Raw genomic sequence first — 18,861 nt, forward strand, 5'->3', positions numbered from 1 at the left:
GAAGAAAGAAAAATGTATGTCATATTATTGCTCATTTGCTTTACATTTATTTTTTCTTATTTTTTTGTTTTTTTTTAAAACCTGATAATTTTCCAAGAACTGATAATATCCCAATATTATACTTTGTCGAGATATTACAGATACCAATATTTGTGACTATATATATATATATGGGAAAATGAAAAACCCTCCCAAAACTCCCTAATGGACGTTTTATTGGATTTTTGGTGTTTTTTTTTTTTCAATTTTTTGACCATACAAATGTGATATATATGCTTGTTTTTATTGGAATCTGCTCTTGGAGCATTTGATTCTGATGCATGGATAGATTTTTATAAGTTTCAAAATCAACGGGCGTATAATTTTCATAAATTTTTCAAGCTCCAAATAACATTTTTTCTATCAAAATCCAAGATCAAAGTGTCGTTTTATAGTAAATCAATCATGCTAAACGCATCTGTACGGTCAAAATTTTGAGAAAAACAAAAAAAAAATCCATTGGGATTGGTTTGGGAGGGTTTGAGGTTTTCATTCCCCTATATATATATATATAGGCAGCTACGCGCATGTTAGGTGCTAAATGGATTTTTCAGTCTTTTTTCATTTTATTTATAAATTCTGAATGTATAGATGTGATCTATGTGCTTAATTTTATAGGGATCAGCTCTTGAAGCATTCGATTCCGATACATGGGTGGGTTTTTATAAGGTTCGAAAAATCAACAGTCTAAAATCTTTGTAAATTTTTAATGCTCCAAATATCAATTTTTTTCATCAAAAACACATGATCCAGGTATGGATTCCTCGTAAATCAACCATGCCCAACACATTTATGGGGTCAAAACTACGAAAAAACACCGGAAGAGCAAGAAAACCCATTTAGCACCTAACGTGTGAGCAACTACCAATTTTTCTCTCTTATGTATATTTTCAAAACGACAAAGAAGAATCCCCTTTTCTCATTAGGTCTAATCTCTCTTAAATAGAGATTAGACGAGAATAGACTATTTATAATAATACCCTTTGCTACAAATAAAATATACAAGAGAGACCCAGCCTATTAAACAATGACAAAACTACCTTTAATACATATGTATGTATATGGTGACTGTTTCTCAACACTCCCCCTCAAGCTGGAGCATAGATATCAATAACTTGTCACAACACCTTGAAAAACTAGAACTAGCTAGGGCCTTGGTGAAGACATCAGTGATTTGATTTTCTGAAGATATGTGCTTGGTACAAATGTACCCAGTCTGTACCAGATCATGTACGTAGTGACAATCCACCTCAATATATTTCGTCCTTTCATGAAACACTGGGTTGTTAGCAATGTAAGTAGCATATCTATTATCACATATCATCACCATGGGTAACAAACCTTTCACTTGGAGATCAGTCAACACAGATTTAATCCACATCATCTCTGTAGCAGTTTGAGCCATAGCCCGATACTCTGACCCAACGCTCGACCTGACAGCAACAATTTTTTTCTTACTTCTCCAAGTAACCAGGTTCTCTCCAACAAACACACAGAATCTAGTTGTTGACTTCCTATCATCAATCGACTCTGCATAATCTGCATATGAATAGGCAACAATATCTAAAGAAGGATTTTGTTTAAACAATAGTTCTTTACCAAGGGAGAACTTTAGATATTTTAGAATCATCATTGCGGCCTCCCAGTGAGCCTTTATAGGCTTGTCCATAAATTGACTTACCTTGCTCACATCTAAAGATATGTCAGGTCTGGTCACAGTCACATATAATAGCTTACCAACTAAGGAGCGATAACTGCTATTGTCCATATACTCTGATCTTTCATCAAACAGATGAGCCTTAGGATCCATAGGAATCCTTGCAGGTTTAGCCCCTAACATCCCTGTCTCCTTCAGCAGATCCAAGACATATTTCCGCTGTGACAAAATCAATCCTTCTCTACTTCTTGTAACCTCTATACCCAAGAAATATCTGAGTGGCCCCAGATCCTTAGTCACAAAGTATTTATGAAGATGAGCCTTTGTCTCAGAGATGTCTTTTTCACTGCTTCCTGTGACTATAATGTCATCAACATATACTACCATAACCACAATCCCTGCACAAGTCTTTTTAAAAAAAAAGAGAATGATCAGAGACTAACCGGGCAAACCCAAAGGCCGACATTACCTCAACCAGCTTGGAGAACCACGCACGAGGACTCTGTTTAAGACCATAGATTGCCTTGTTCAACTTGCATACCTTCTGACACTCTATTTGAAATTCAAACCCCAGAGGTTGCTGCATGTAAACTGTCTCCTCCAAATCTTCATACAGAAAGACATTTTTCACGTCAAGCTGACACAGAGGCTAACCATGATGCACTGTAACTGACAAAACAAGACGAATAGTCCCAAGGCGAGCAACAGGAGAGAATGTCTCAAAGAAGTCCACTCCATAGGTTTGAGTATAGCCTTTAGCAACCAAGCAGGCTTTAAACCTTTCAATCGATCCATCTGAGTTATACTTAATAGTATAAACCCATTTACATCCAACAATATCAACCTCATGTGGTAGATCAACTAAGTCCCATGTTCCCCTAGAGAGAAGTGCATCCATTTCATCCTGCATGACCTTCGTCCATCTGGGGTCCAAAAAGGCTTGATGATGATTGAGAGGAACTGAGGAAGCAGATAATGTGGATATAAAATTCTTCATATTAACACCAAGTCTTGCCTCTGAAACAAACTGAGAAATAGGGTGAAGCGTACATTGCCTCTTGCCCTTCCGAAGAGCAATAGGTAAATCATCATCAACAATTGGCTCTTTAGTAGGATCAGGTACACTCACCTCTGGAGAAGCTGATGGCGAAGTCATAGAGTTGGGTGGAGCTCGATGTGTGTACACCATGGGAGGATTTTTGTAACGGGACTCAGCCAAACATGAAACAAGAGGCTCAAGAGGGACAAACTCCAATGGAAAGGGAGGAACAAGAAGATGGAAGGAATCACCTTGACTAGCATGTAATCGAGGAGAAGTACTGGAAAAATAAGGGATGGACTCAAAAAAGGAAACATCCGCACTGACATACTCTTTCTGAGATATGGGATCATAACAACGATATCCTTTTTGGTGCTTGGGATACCCAACAAAAACACATTTTATAGACCGAGGGGACAATTTGTCTCGGTTGGGACCAAGTTTATGGATAAAGAACACGCAACCAAATACCTTTGGGGAGATGGGAAAAAGAGCAACTCCAGGAGTGAAAATTTGAATGGGAATGCAATCCCCTACAGAGGTTGAAGGCATACGGTTTATCAGTATCCCATAATTAGAACTGCATCTCCCCAGTAGGACGCGGGCATATTAGACTGGATCATGAGGCAACGAGCAACATTTAGAATTTGTCTATGCTTGTGCTCAGCTCCTCCATTTTGTTGCGAGGTATGAGGATAGGAAGTTTGAGGTTGGATTCCAAGTTTTTTATAAAATTGAAGTAACTCAAAGGATTTGAATTCAAAAGCATTGTCAGTGTGAACAACTTTGACACAAGAATTAAACTTAGTTTTTATTTCAATAATCAAGGATTTGAGAACAATTGGGACTTCAGTCCTTTCTTTTAACAAGAACACCCAAGATAATCTGGAAAAATCATCTAAAATGACTAAATAATAATGACACCTAAAATGACTAGGAATTCTACTTGGACCTAAACATCAACACGAAGAAGATCAAACAAATTTTGACTCGAAGGACTCTGACTGGATGGAAATAAACTCTTGTGATGCTTCACACAACAAGGTAGTGGAAGGAGAGATATGAGGGATGACTCTACGCAGTTTAAGCAACGGGTGATGACCAAGATGATGATGTTAAATTATGTATATATAAATATATATATACATATACTTATATATATATATATATATATATATATACATTAGTATATATATAAGTATATATACGTATATATGTATATATACATAATTATATTTTCTTTTTCTGTTTTGTATAAACCAAAAACCCGATAGGGGTATTTTGGTAAATCCCAAATGTACCTTTTTATTTTTCACTTTTTTCTCTTTTTCCCTTTTTTCCTTTTTCTTTTTTATTTCTTTTTTTTGCTTTTTGGAATCATAAAGGGGCCCCACCCATCTAGACGTTGGGGCCCCAACAGTCATATTTATGACCGTTGGGGCTCCCAACGACTAGAAGGGAGCCCCCTTTATGGGTCCTCTTTAGTGCTTCCCTCCTCTATTTAAAGAGGAGGTTCCCCCTTGTAAATGTATGGGTTTTTACACCCTTCTCTTCCTTTCTTCAATAAATCCAACTTATGACTTTAAGTCATTTCCTATATTTGTGAGTTTTGTGTGTTCACATTTGGTGTTTGTGTTCTTGGCTCTTGTAGTCACTCTTAAGGAGTGACTTTTGCTCTATTGGTGCTTCCGCCTCTTTTCATTACATGGTATCAGAGCTCGGTTGGTGATTGGGCTTCTCTTTTGACATCTTGGAAAGCGTGCCTCTCAAAGTTTTTGAAGAAAGGAAGTATAGTTGGTGCCGATGGAACGTGACTCTAAAGTGAAGCTCTCTTTCAAGCTAAATGGGTCCAACTATCTCATGTGGGCCTCCGCTATGGAAAATCATCTAAGAGGTAAGAAACTTTGGGGTTTTGTTATGGGGACTACTCCCAAACCCTCTCTTGTTCTTACCAAAATTGAAAATGAAGTTGAAAAGGCTTTAGATGGCGATGAGCGCATCAAAGCCATTAATGAACATCAATCCAAAATCGAGGATTGGGAAAGCAACCATGCCAAAATCTTGGCATGGTTTATGAACAACGTAGATCTTAAAAATTGTGCCAATATTGCCAAGTTTAGAAGAGCCAATGAGGCTTGGTTTTTTCTTAAGGGTATGTATACCCAAAAGGATCTTGCTCGGCAATTCTTTTGCCAAGAAAAAATTCGTTCCACCAAACAAATGGATATGAGTGTCCGGGACTATTTTAGCTCTCTAACTCCTCTTTGGGATGAGCTTGTCCTTCTTGAGCCCAAATGGGTTGCTCTACAAGACATTGAACTAAGAAGGGAACAAATTGAAAAGGAGCACTTTTTTCAATTCCTTCATGGACTTCGCCCAGAATTCGAACAAGTGAGGGCATCTCTTCTCCATAGAAGCAAAGCCCTACCTATTGAAGATGCTCTTGCCGAGGTATGTCAAGAAGAAACTCGACTTGGCTTGAGCATTAGAAATGATGAAGTTTTGGCCGTTAATAGGCCTGGTTCTAATGTTAAAGCATATAGACCTCCCCACTTTAACAAAAATATCAATGGGCCTAGAAAGGGAATCATATGTCACTATTGTAATGAACCGGGACACATTAGACCGGTTTGTCCTAAGCTTAAAGGAAAGGTTGCCGCGGTTGGAGAAAATTCTCCAAAGAAGGAAGAAAGTACCAAAGAAGGAGATATCAAAGAAACTCTTAATCATATCTCCGAAGTTCTCCAACACCTTCTCAAGTCTTCTCCTTCAACATCCGAGGCCGCCATCGCCTACTCTTCATCACCTCCAGGTATGTGGATACTAGACTCTGGTGCTTCTTTCCATATGACATCTCATAAAAACTCCCTTTCCAATGTTTTCTCCGAACCTATGTCCTCCTATGTCTCAACGGCCGATGGAACGTCTTTAAAAATTGAAAGTATTGGAACACTTGATTTCAAAAATTCTCAAAATTTCTTTGTTCCTAAAGTAAGAGTTGTTCCAAAAATTAATTTAAATCTTTTTTTCATTTCCCAAATCACCGACCATGGATGTCAAGTCTCTTTCTCACCTAAAGATTGCATCATGCAGGATCTCCAGTCAGGGAAGCTGATTGGGCAAGGCCATAGAAGGGGTGATCTCTATTTTATGGACTTTTTGATGCTTCCATCTAAGTCATCTTGCAATCTTGTTAAAGATAAAAGTATTGGAATTTGGCATGAGAGACTTGGTCATCCAAATTTTGTAAAAATGTCTCTTTTCCCTTTTTTGAACAATACTTGTAAAGACAATCACATGACTTGTAAAGATTGCATTTTTGGGAAATCAAAAGCTATTCCGTTTCCTCAAAGAAGTTATTTTGCCACTCGGCCATTTGAACTTGTTCATTCCGATGTATGGGGACCTTCCCCTATTTTATCTAAAGGAGGCTTTTCGTATTATGTGGTATTTATTGATGACTTCACTAGATTTACATGGATATACTTCTTAAGTCGCAAATCTGAAGTCTTCTCGTTCTTTAAAGAATTTCATGCTATGGTTAAAAATCAATTTTTGGGAAATCTATCTATTCTTAGGTCCGATTCGGGAGGTGAATATATGTCTAATGATTTTCAAACTTACTTAAAAGAAAATGGAATTTGTCATCAACGTTCTTGTCCCAACACTCCGCAACAAAATGGTCTTGCAGAAAGAAAACATAGGCACATAATAGAAACTACAAGAACATTATTGATTTCAAAAAATATCCCAAAATCCTTTTGGGCTGAAGCGGTTCTAACTTCAACATATCTCATCAATAGAATCCCTTCATCCTCTTTGAAAAATCTTTCTCCATTTGAAAAACTTTACAATATGTCTCCCGATTATAAAAGATTAAGAATTTTTGGATGTAAATGCTTTGTTTTAACTCGCAAAAATGATAAACTTTCTCCTAGAGCTATTGAATGCATTTTTTTAGGATATGGCGAAAAACAAAAAGGATATCGATGTTTTGACATCCTTAATAATAAACTTTATATCTCAAAAGATGTCACATTCCTCGAAGAAGAAAATGGTTTTTCGCATCAACCAAATGAAAATATTGACTATTCCTTTTTATTTGACTTGTTACCTCAAGAAAACATCATAGATGATCATATTAATCTTAATGAACCTCTTGAAGATCTTGTTGAGCATCCAAATAATGATCAAAACTTAGAAGAGAATGCTTCAAGACAAATACAAGTCTACTCTAGAAGGAATGAAAGAAATCCTCCATGTGCCCTTGAAAGATTTTCTCAAAATGAGTCGATAGAAGAAACCTCTCAAAGAAGATCAAATCGCATTCCTAAGATTCCAAATAGATTTGTTTCTTATGACTCTTTTTCCCCTAATTATCGAGCATGTCTTCTTGCTCTTCACTATTTTCATGAACCATCACATTACAATGATGCTAAACAATATGATCATTGGAATGAAGCTATGGAGCTTGAACTTAATGCCCTTAAAAAGGCACAAACTTGGGAAGTCATTGATCCTCCCAATGGCAAGAAACCCATTGGATGTAGATGGGTGTTTAAAGTAAAAACTAAGAGTGATGGTTCATTGGAAAGATATAAGGCTAGGTTGGTAGCCAAAGGTTATGCCCAAGAGTATGGGGTAGACTATGATGAAACTTTTGCCCCGGTTGCTCGAATGACTAGTGTTCGAGCCCTTATTGCTATAGCTTCTGTCAAAAAATGGCCCATCTTTCAACTTGATGTTAAAAATGCTTTCTTGAATGGTAATTTAAATGAAGAAGTTTATATGGAACCACCTCCAGGTATGAATTTAAATGGAAAAGTTTTAAAATTAAAAAAGGCTTTATATGGACTTAAGCAAGCTCCTAAAGCTTGGTATGACAGGTTTAGTATTGTACTAATCAATTTAGGTTTTTGTTCTTGTTATACTGACACTGCTCTTTTTGTCAAAAGAACAGGTGACTCCATTATTATGCTTCTACTGTATGTTGATGATATGATCATCACTGGGAATGACAAAAAGGGAGTAAATGATGTTAAGTCTATATTAAAAGATACTTTTGATATGTCTGACCTACCTTGGTTATTTGAGATATTTTTTAGGAATTGAAGTGGCCTATTCAGCGCGAGGGTACATCTTATCTCAAATAAAGTTAGCTGCGGAAATTTGTACCAAGTCAGGAATATCTGATGAAAAGAAAGTGGAGACCCCTGAAGTTATCAATGCGAAACTAAGACTTGAAGATGGTGTTCCTCTTGAAGATCCAACTCCCTACCGCCAATTAATTGGATCCCTCACCTATCTATCCATCACACGTCCAGATATAGCTCATGCGGTTCATGCAGCGAGCCAATTTCAGCACGCTCCTACTACGGTCCATATGGCGGCCGTAATGAGAATTGTGCGATATATCAAAAATACCATCTCCAAGGGACTCTTCTTATCCTCTTCCTCATCTCTTGAATTAACTGCTTTTACTGATGCTGACTGGGGAGGAAATCCCAATGATCGGATCTCAATTACGGGTCTTTGCATTTTTTTAGGTGAATCTCTCATCTCGTGGAGATGCAAGAAGCAGCAGAAGGTCTCCTTATCATCTACTGAAGCTGAATATCGAGCTATGGCAATGACAACTATGGAGATTGTGTGGCTCAGAAGTCTTCTTAGTGACATGGGCGTCAACATTTCCACTCCCACCAAGCTATGTTGTGATAACAAGAGTGCGATATACATTGCCAGCAATCACACTTTTCATGAGCGGACCAAGCATATCGAAATGGATTGTCATTATGTTCGAGACGAATATCTCAAAGGAACCATCACATTGCCATATGTCACTTCAGAGTATCAACTAGCTGACTTCTTCACCAAGGCGCTCCCAACTCCACGATTCATGTTTCTTCTTGGCAAACTTTCGGTCTTCTCCCCGTAAAGTTTGAGGGGGCGTGTTAAATTATGTATATATAAATATATATATATATATATATACTTATATATATATACATTAGTATATATATATAAGTATATATATGTATATATGTATATATACATAATTATATTTTCTTTTTCTGTTTTGTATAAACCAAAAACCCAATAGGGGTATTTTGGTAAATCCCAAATGTACCTTTTTATTTTTCACTTTTTTCTCTTTTTCCCTTTTTTCCTTTTTCCTTTTTATTTCTTTTTTTTGCTTTTTGGAATCATAAAGGGGCCCCACCCATCTAGACGTTGGGGCCCCAACAGTCATATTTATGACCGTTGGGGCTCCCAACGACTAGAAGGGAGCCCCCTTTATGGGTCCTCTTTAGTGCTTCCCTCCTCTATTTAAAGAGGAGGTTCCCCCTTGTAAATGTATGGGTTTTTACACCCTTCTCTTCCTTTCTTCAATAAATCTAACTTATGACTTTAAGTCATTTCCTATATTTGTGAGTTTTGTGTGTTCACATTTGGTGTTTGTGTTCTTGGCTCTTGTAGTCACTCTTAAGGAGTGACTTTTGCTCTATTGGTGCTTCCGCCTCTTTTCATTACAGATGATGCCAAATCGGTGGACTGGAAGAGGACTCATTTGCCGAATGAACAGATCCAACCGGTTGGTGTAGGTAATAAACCCCACCTTCCTAATAGCCTCCACCAATCCTCTTCCCTGTGAGTAAGTCTTGAAAAGTGCAACAGGCAGGATCAAATATCACTCTACAATTCAATTCTTTGGCAACACGACTAACCGATAACAAATTTTGAGAAAATGAAGGGGTATGAAGAACATTTGATAGTTGAAGAGTAGGGAGGATAGAAATATTTCCTTGGCCAACAATGAGAGAGGAACTTCCATCGGCAAGAACTACCTTTTTATGGTTAGCAACACAACTCAAATTTGAAAAATCACATGAATTTTCACACATGTCTAGATGCCCCTAAATCAATAATTCACCTACTACATTGACAAGATAATCCATCACCTGCGGAACATGCAATATCAACCACGGGGGAACTAGATGGACGATGGACCAGCAACTCATCATACTCAACACGAGTAAGTGTAATTGAATCACTAGGAGACTCAAAGGGAGACTTAGGTTTGGCAACTTGTGCCTTAGGAGCAAATTTAGCTGAAGATGCGAGAGGTCGTCCATGCTTGTCAAAACATCTATCTTCTAAATGCCCAAATCTCTCGCAGTAGGTACACTGGAGTTTGCCTCTTCCTCCTGTGCCTCGACCACGTCCACGCTCCCATAGGTTAGGAGTAGAACCTCGGCCTCGACCATAGGAAACAGACAGAGTCAAGGTTTGAGACTCCGATTGAGACGAAGGTGTTAAAATATGTGTACTCCTACACATATTTGTTGAAATATAATCCTTAATTGTACACATATATATTTATATATATATATATATATATATATATATATATATATATATAAAGATACATATACATATATATGTATACGTATCTCTATTTATATATATATATATATATATATATATATATAAATATATATATTTTATCTTCCTAAAATACCCTCAAGGGTATTCTTGTAATTTGTCATTTTACGCATATTCCAATTGGAATATGCATTGTAATTTTTCCTTTAAATTTCTGTTTTTTATTTTTTATTTTTTGTATTCGTACCACATTGGGGGCCTCCCAATAGAGACGTTGGGAGCTCCCAACGGTCACAAATGTGACCGTTGGGGGCTCTCCAACGTCTCCCTTGGGAGCCCCCAAGGTGGTCCCTTTTGTGCTTATAAATAGGGGCTTGCCCCCTTTGTATTCTTCACTCCTTGGAGGAGCTTATGCTCCATTGTATAGGGTTTTTACCCCCTTCTTCCTTTTTCTTCAATAATATTCAACTTATGACTTTATGTCATATTTACCCCTTTTTATGGGTTTATGTATTAGCACATGATGTGCTTGTGTTGTTCCCTTGAGTGGGTATATTCGCACTTAATGTGCATGTGTATGGGTTCATTATCGAACCTAAAGTATTCAAAGCCACTTTCTAACATGGTATCAAAGCTAGGTTACGATGGGGTTGTCTCTTGGCGCAACGGAAAGCGTGGTGCTCAAGAAATGGTGAAGTATTCATTGTTCCTCTCTTTTTTTAGAAGTTTTCGGTATGTATCTCTTTTCTTAACATATTTTACATTATGAAAATATTTTTTTTGCACATTTAGTGTTTTTGATAAGTTGAATCATTTCCTTTCTCATTTTGCATAAGAATCTCTTACATCTAAATCTTTGTTATGAATTCTAACTAGTTCTTGTTAATGATAACTATTTATGAGAACTCCTAAAAGATATTTCAATGTTTTTGGTTTATTTAAAGGATTTTTGATAAATAGGTTGTTCGAACCATTGTAAAAGATTTTTTTTAAAAGGAATTTCCCACACTATATAGAATGCATAGTGTATCTATTGCATCCTTTGGTATAAAAGATTTCATTTATTTTTTGATTTTTCTTCTAATGATGCAACTTTATAAACAAATTTTGTATTTTCACATAAGGTTTCAAAAACCTCTTGATTTTATCTCTAAGGATGCCTACATTGACCATAATATGGTCTTCTTTGCCTTAAAATACATTAAAGCTTGAGAGTCTCAAGCATTTGCATCTTTTATGAAATACATGCATTATTGCATGTTTGATGTTATTACGTTTTTCTTTTCGTATTTTGTTCAAGTGTTGTGAGAGTGTCTTCGTACACTTCTTTTATAAAGTATTCATGCTTGTATGCGTATTGTCTATTCATAGACATTTTTTCATGGTACTATCTTTTCAATAAAGAGATGTTTTTATTGCCTTCTTTAGGGCTTGTGTTTGTCTTTTTAATGGACTTGTAGGATTGTTTCTTTTATCATTCCGCAATATCTTGGTACATGTCATAAATTTGCACTTTTAAGATTATTACCATTTTACATCTTGGTATACGTATAATTGCAAATTATAAAGGGTTGATTTGTTTCTTGGATTATTCCAATTCCTTTCTCACACATGACATAGCTTAAATATTTCATGTTGTGTTTATTAAAGTCCTTTTTTGTATAATGATCATGATTGAACATAATTTCGTATATATGCAACATTATTGTTATATGACATATTGTTGTGATTAATTTGGACCTTTGAATCGACCCTCTTTGTAAAAATCACATATTTGGAAAATGTTTTCCCTAAGAGTTCATTGCCTTTTTATGGCATTTTATCTTCTATCCATCACATGTTATATGATGCATCAATCTTTTTCTTATGGCCTTATTATTATATTAGAGATGGTTGTTGAGGTGAGTTATGGGCACCTTGTGTTATGTCATTTTAGATTGTCCACTTGTCATATTATAGATGGTGATTGAGGTGAGTTATGGGCACCTTGGGACTCTAGAATGATTTGGTATATGATCTCTAATTATGAGTGTGTCACTCGTTTGTTTTTTACCATTGATTTTATGGATGCTCTTATTTATATATAAATGTGATGGATATATGATCTTTGAAACCTTAAATGTTTTAAGGTATATTAAAATCAAGTTTTTTGGGATTATTACCCAACCTTTTATTGTTTATGAATCTTATGAGTGCATTTGCACATTTGTGTTTTGTGCTTTTGTACACAAGTATTCTTGGTGTGTGTATATTCACACATTTATTCCAAAACATTGTTGTTATGGGTATTCTTTTTATTGTTTTATTAATTCAAGGTTTTATTTATATGTTTGTCATTGCAAGTTTTATTGCCTCAAAAGTCTTCTCCTTTTATAACCCTTATCTAAGTGTCATCATATGTAGACAAGAATTTTATTACACCTTTGTGTGTTGATAGCCCTTTGTTGGCTTTGTTTCTCTTGTTCTAGTAGCTAAACACACTTGCCTTGAGTGTTATCATATGTAGACAAGGTACATTGATTCACACCATGGTGTGTGATCTTTAGTCCATGTTGGCATTTGTGTCCTTGTTCTAGTCGCTGAGATATATGCCCATGGTTGGCTTCTTTCACTCAATTCAAGTGCCATTTTATGTAGACAAGAGATGTATTATGTTTTTAGCCCATGGTTGGCTTGTTACTCTTGTTCTAGTAGCTGAACATACTTGGTCTTGAGTGTATTTTTACATAGACAAGAGATGCTTTTAGTCCATGTTGGCGTGTATTCTCTTGTTCTTATCGTTGATACACTCATTTCAAGTATTATTACATGTAGACAAGATGTTCTTTTGCACACCTTTGTGTGTGTTATTTGACCTTTAATGACATTATATTTATATTCTTGATCTAGTAGCTTATACACTTGATTTGTGGGTTTTGAATGACTAATGAAGTAGTTGCTTGTAGTGGATGAACTACTATTGAAAATTACAAAAATTTCATTCATAACTTGGGTTTTTAAGTAAATCATATCCATGATATGTTTTTAAATCAAATTGATATTGTAGCATTTAATTTATATATTAAGTGCTTTCAGTTTTTCAGCGACTTTTTGATATGCACAATGAGTCTTTTGTCTCAAATGATATTCATTTTTGAATCTAGGGTGAACATTTTAATATACTTAGTCAAATCATGCTTCTTATTTATGACATTTGTTTGACATAGATCTTCTCCCTAAAAATGTGAAAACTATATTATGCATGTTAAATATACCTTTATAAAGCCCTTTTTTTTTTAAAATCATATTCGTCATGCCTTTGAACATTTGTATCCGTGTTCTTTTAAAAACCTTTTGAACTATTGTGTTCATTTTAACTAAAGTATGTTTGGAGCATGGTCATTAATGATTGCTTTAAGTGTTAATTCATTTTATGATAGTATATGCATATGCTCATTATGGCCTTTTAGGCCCTCATTCAATAAAGCATATGTAGCTTATGCCTCTTCGTAGGCTTATTGTGGTGTCCCTTAGTGGACCATTTTGTTATTCCCCATTATGGGGTTGTGTTTGTCCAATGTTGGACCTTATGAATGCATTATGCATTCTTGCAATTCGTTTCCGCTCACTCTTTAACATGATATTTGTTTTTTGAAACTTTGGTTTTCTAAATTTTCTTTTCATGCTAAAGTAATTTTCCTATTATGCATACATTTTTGCACCTTGTTAGGAATGTTCCATTTGAGTAAAGTGCAAAGATATTTTTTACTTGTTCTTTGTTATTATTCCACAGGATGTTGGAGATAGAACAAAGAGAAGTACCCTGGATGGTTCGAGAAATGTGTTCACCATTTGAAGACTATTGGAGGAAGGCATTTTCAAGTTTCAATTGCATCCCTACCGAAGCCTCTTGGAGTCTTGCCTTTTTTTCAATCTTTTCGTTTCCCCGCAAAGATTGAGGGGGGGTGTTAAAATATATGTACTCCTACACATATTTGTTGAAATACAATCCTTAATTGTACATATATATATTTATATATATATAAAGATACGTATACATATATATATATATATATGTATACGTATCTCTATTTATATATATATATATATATATATATATATTTTATCTTCCTAAAATACCCTCAAGGGTATTTTTGTAATTTGTCATTTTACGCATATTCCAATTGAAATATGCATTGTAATTTTTCCTTTAAATTTCTGTTTTTTATTTTTTGTATTCGTACCACATTGGGGGCCTCCCAATAGAGACGTTGGGAGCTCCCAACGGTCACAAATGTGACCGTTGGGGGCTCTCCAACAACGTCTCCCTTGGGAGCCCCCAAGGTGGTCCCTTTTGTGCTTATAAATAGGGGCTTGCCCCCTTTGTATTCTTCACTCCTTGGAGGAGCTTATGCTCCATTGTATAGGGTTTTTATCCCCTTCTTCCTTTTTCTTCAATAATATTCAACTTATGACTTTATGTCATATTTACCCTTTTTTATGGGTTTATGTATTAGCACATGATATGCTTGTGTTGTTCCCTTGAGTGGGTATATTCGCACTTAATGTGCATGTGTATGGGTTCATTATCGAACCTAAAGTATTCAAAGCCACTTTCTAACAGAAGGAAGAGACATGGCAAGCCTACTCAGCCGATTATATGCCTCAACAAGAGTGGGAACATCTGAGCCCGTCAACATTTGAACTTTGACAACTAAGAATTTAGCTGACAAACTAGTAAGGAACTGCGCAACCATGGTGTGCTCCTGGTGAAGTTTCTGCTTATCACAACACAATGGTCTATGTGCATTTAGTCTCTCAAAAGTTGCTTTCACATAGGCATAATACTGGGCTAGTGTTTGCTCTCTTTGCTGCAATTGATAGATCTCCTGTTTCACTTGAAGAATATGACTCACATTAGTTTCTTGTGAGTAAGTATCTCACAAATTGTCCCACATTTGTTTTGCTAGTCGTGTAATAAATAAGCCCATCCGCTATGTGAGGTTGTACACTATTCATAATCCAGGACATGACGATATCATTGTCCTCTTCCCATGTAGCATACTTTATAGTTTTGTCTTTAGGCTCACTTTCTAACAAAATATGTTTTCTGCGATGCCCCGAGACAGATATCATGAATGTACCAGACCATCTAGCATTGTTGGTCTCGTCCAGCTTTAAGGATGATCCATATGAAAAGGGGTTTGCAAATGCTTTATAATCAACCACTGTTTCAGTCTTCAGACCTGACTTCTATGTTTCAGCCATGAGATTAGATAATGGATTTGTTCCAAAATGCAGGCACTACCACACGCAAACACATCCTGCTGCAACAAAGAAAAAATATTGAGTCTGATCTAAACCAGAATGCTCCACAGATGGACCTTTGCTTTCGGGTTTATGAAGCCCACCTGAGAACTCAGATCTGATGTGTACACCCACTGACGACTATGAATCTGACCAGATTTTAATCACACTGATCAAATCTGATCTACACCACTAACGACTAAAAATTTGACTAGATTTTAGGCACGCTGCTCAGATCTGATCTTTACCACCACAAAAACTTTCAACGTCAGATCTGAATCTTGCAAATCCAAGTTGAATTGGACCACGCCTGAAAACATCCAGGGCTGCGACAAAATATATTCCACAACCACGACACCCAATATCAGATCTGATCTAATCCATGACTGCAACCTTGCAGGTTACCGAGATCGTGACTCGTCTGCACCATGAGGTAGGCTTCAGATCTCTTCGACGTTCACACCACCACCACCGACAGGATATGATGTCAGATCCAAGCTGCAGTCTGGATCACATCTTCTTCATGGTGACCAGACTGTCTTGGACCTGGTGTCAGATAGAAAAACGTGAATCTTCTTGCTCACATACGTAAACCTAGTCACTGCAGACGGTGTGAGCAATCAGATATGCGGTTGTGCTGGAGGGAGAGAAGCTCGATTAGATCAGACGCCCAGAGCGGCAAGAAGAATCCCCTTTTCTCATTAGGTCTAATCTCTCTTAAATAGAGATTAGACGAGAATAGACTATTTACAATAATACCCTTTGCTACAAATAAAATAAACAAGACAGACCCAGCCTATTTAACAATGACAAAACTACCCTTAATACATATGTATATATACGGTGACTGCTTCTCAACAGTATATATATACACACACATAGGGTAACTGGAATATGTAAACCAACAAAATATAAAAACTGAAATGCACCGAGATTTTCATAGTTCTCTGTTTCTTCTAGAATTTCACCGTACAAATGTGATCTAGATGCTTGGTTTTATAGAGACAGACTCTTAGATCATCCGATTAAGATGTACAGGAAGGGTCTTTTAAGGCTTGAAAATCAATGACTCAGAATTTTTTTAAATATTCAAGCATACAAAATCACATTTCTTGATCCGATTACAATGATCCAATAGTCGATTCCAAGCAAATGCACCATGCCAAATGCATCTGCAGGGTTAGATTTGCAAAAAACCCTCTGAAAATCTCGGTTCATACTAGTTTACATATTTTGCTGGTTTACATATTCCAATTTTCCTATATACTGTAACAGTGTGTGACTATTATGATCATACTTTATAAAAAAAATAAAATAGTTGATAAAATTTGGATGAATTAGCACATATATTATAACTTTTGACTCTTCTTTTATGCGTTCTAGAAACTTCTTAATTCACTTCTAAAATGCTTTAGTCATTTCCCACTTTCCTCTTCACATATAGACCTTTCATTTCTCACTTCCACTTCCTGAGTTGCTTCTCGATTCCACTTTCTTCTTTGGCAACCTTGAATAGACATCACTTAATTGGACCCATCAGAAACAAACTATTCATAAAAAAAATAGAAACTTTCAAGCTCATTTCAGTAGCATTACTAAAATCACCACACTGCAACCCCATCTGCCCATGCAAGCAAGAAAAATGCCACAAAAAATATCTCAAGTAAACAATATTAACGACTAAAACTTAGTTCACAGATTCATCAATCAAAACCATCATATACCAAAAAAGAACTTGTTTATTACAGAAGCATATAAAAAGATCACTTAAATAAAAAAGAGCCATCAAAGTGCCTCAAAATGCAAGTTAATAAGAAAATACAAACCCAGCCTTCAAAAATCACCACATGCTGCACAACCCATTGATGCAGAAAGGCAGGATAACAAGGGAAGCAATAATCACCCATCAAAATTATATCACGTCAAAACAACCAGGGAAGCAGAAAGAAAGCAAGAAAAATAGGCAAAATTCATGCGTGGTAAAGCTAACAACTCGAAAAAAGAAAAGTAAGTCACAGTAAAAGGAAGGAAACTCAATCAAGTAACCAACAAGCCATTGAAAGCAGAAACACTAAAGAGAGAGAGAGAGAGAGAGAGAGAGAGAGAGAGAGAGAGAGAGAGCTTACAGATTCAGATTTCCTTGGTTGCATCCTTGAGGATGTCTGACGCCACCACCGAATCAACGGGCACGTTGGCAAAGAGCCTCAGAGTTGCCATCCTCTCTCTCTCTCCCCCCAACGGACTGCTCGACCCCTGAGAAAAGAAGAGCGAGTCAAAATAGTGATATGTCACATGGACACGCACAATATGACACGGAACACGTTGATTTTTCTGCAGTTCTTCGTTAAGAATAGTAGGTTGGAATGGAGGGGTGACGGGAGCAAAATGGGACTATCCCTGTGACGTCCACTGATCAGAGACCGACCTATTGGAGAGAAACAAAACTCTTTTGTTGGACCCAGTTTCAGATATTCGTTAGTTGTTACAGTTTATTTAAAAGGCGCATTTCATCCCTAAACGGATCGGACCCATGTGGATCCAGATGTAAATGGGCAGCAAGTGTTCCCACAGGTAACAACAATACATGAAGTGGCAAAAGATCGCTCGTTAAATTCTGGATACAGTAATTTGAAAGGCTTCACAATAAAAAAGATGGCTGAAAAAATTAAGACACGAGTTGCAAAAGAATTGGCAAACGATATATACAGGTTTAATTCGGTTTTAGTTTTATAAAATGGGGTCAAAGAAACAAACTTATATTATGAGATTTTTCCTTCAAAATAAAGTCAGGTATAGGAACTATAAGATTCAAATTCAATAATTATTATCAGCCGAACCAAAAATCTGATCCAATTATATTCATAATTGAGTTTTCTTAACTATTTTTAAATACAATTTTTTGGTGATATTTCTCTCAAAAGGCCACATTTTTTTATAATGATTTTTATTGAAAAAGACACATTTTCAACAGAGTTTTGCAACTATGACTGTTCCTTCGTTGGATCTCATCACACCAAGATCAAGATCTTTTGTGGATTGGCACCCTCTTCAATTTACTCATGTTTACTATAATTTTGCTAATGGGTGCAATGTTGTTAAATGGGTCGGGTCCTGTGCAGATCTAAGATGCAAATATGCGTTACACATCCCTTGACTGAATCTGATCCAGACTCGGTGTCCAATGTATGAACCCAGACATGGAGATCTAGACCCTGTAAAGGTATCATTGTAGCATGATTTTGTGAATGAGACATGCGTTTCATCATCCCTCTGGTTCTAGTGAATCCTATAAAGTCCTTTCAAAGTGGGATACTATTTGGGCATTTTATAGACAATAGATTCAGATCCAAACTTAATTGAAATAAAATTTGTTGGCAGGTAACAAATGAGGTAAGGAAACAACAAACTGGTCATTTTGCACCAAACCCTGCACCAGGTGGCAAGCAAGCAAGCAAAT

General features: G+C 36.3%; 1 pseudogene; it reads right to left on the reverse strand.

Moving 5' to 3' along the window:
• Positions 1–17,621, reverse strand: part of LOC149815457 (uncharacterized) — a 32,962-nt pseudogene extending 15,341 nt beyond the window's left edge.
• Positions 17,622–18,861: the final 1,240 nt, after the last annotated feature.

Source organism: Nuphar pumila, chromosome 15 (assembly GCF_984573655.1).
Source record: "Nuphar pumila chromosome 15, dmNupPumi1.hap1.1, whole genome shotgun sequence".
Classification (NCBI taxonomy): Eukaryota; Viridiplantae; Streptophyta; class Magnoliopsida; order Nymphaeales; family Nymphaeaceae; genus Nuphar; species Nuphar pumila.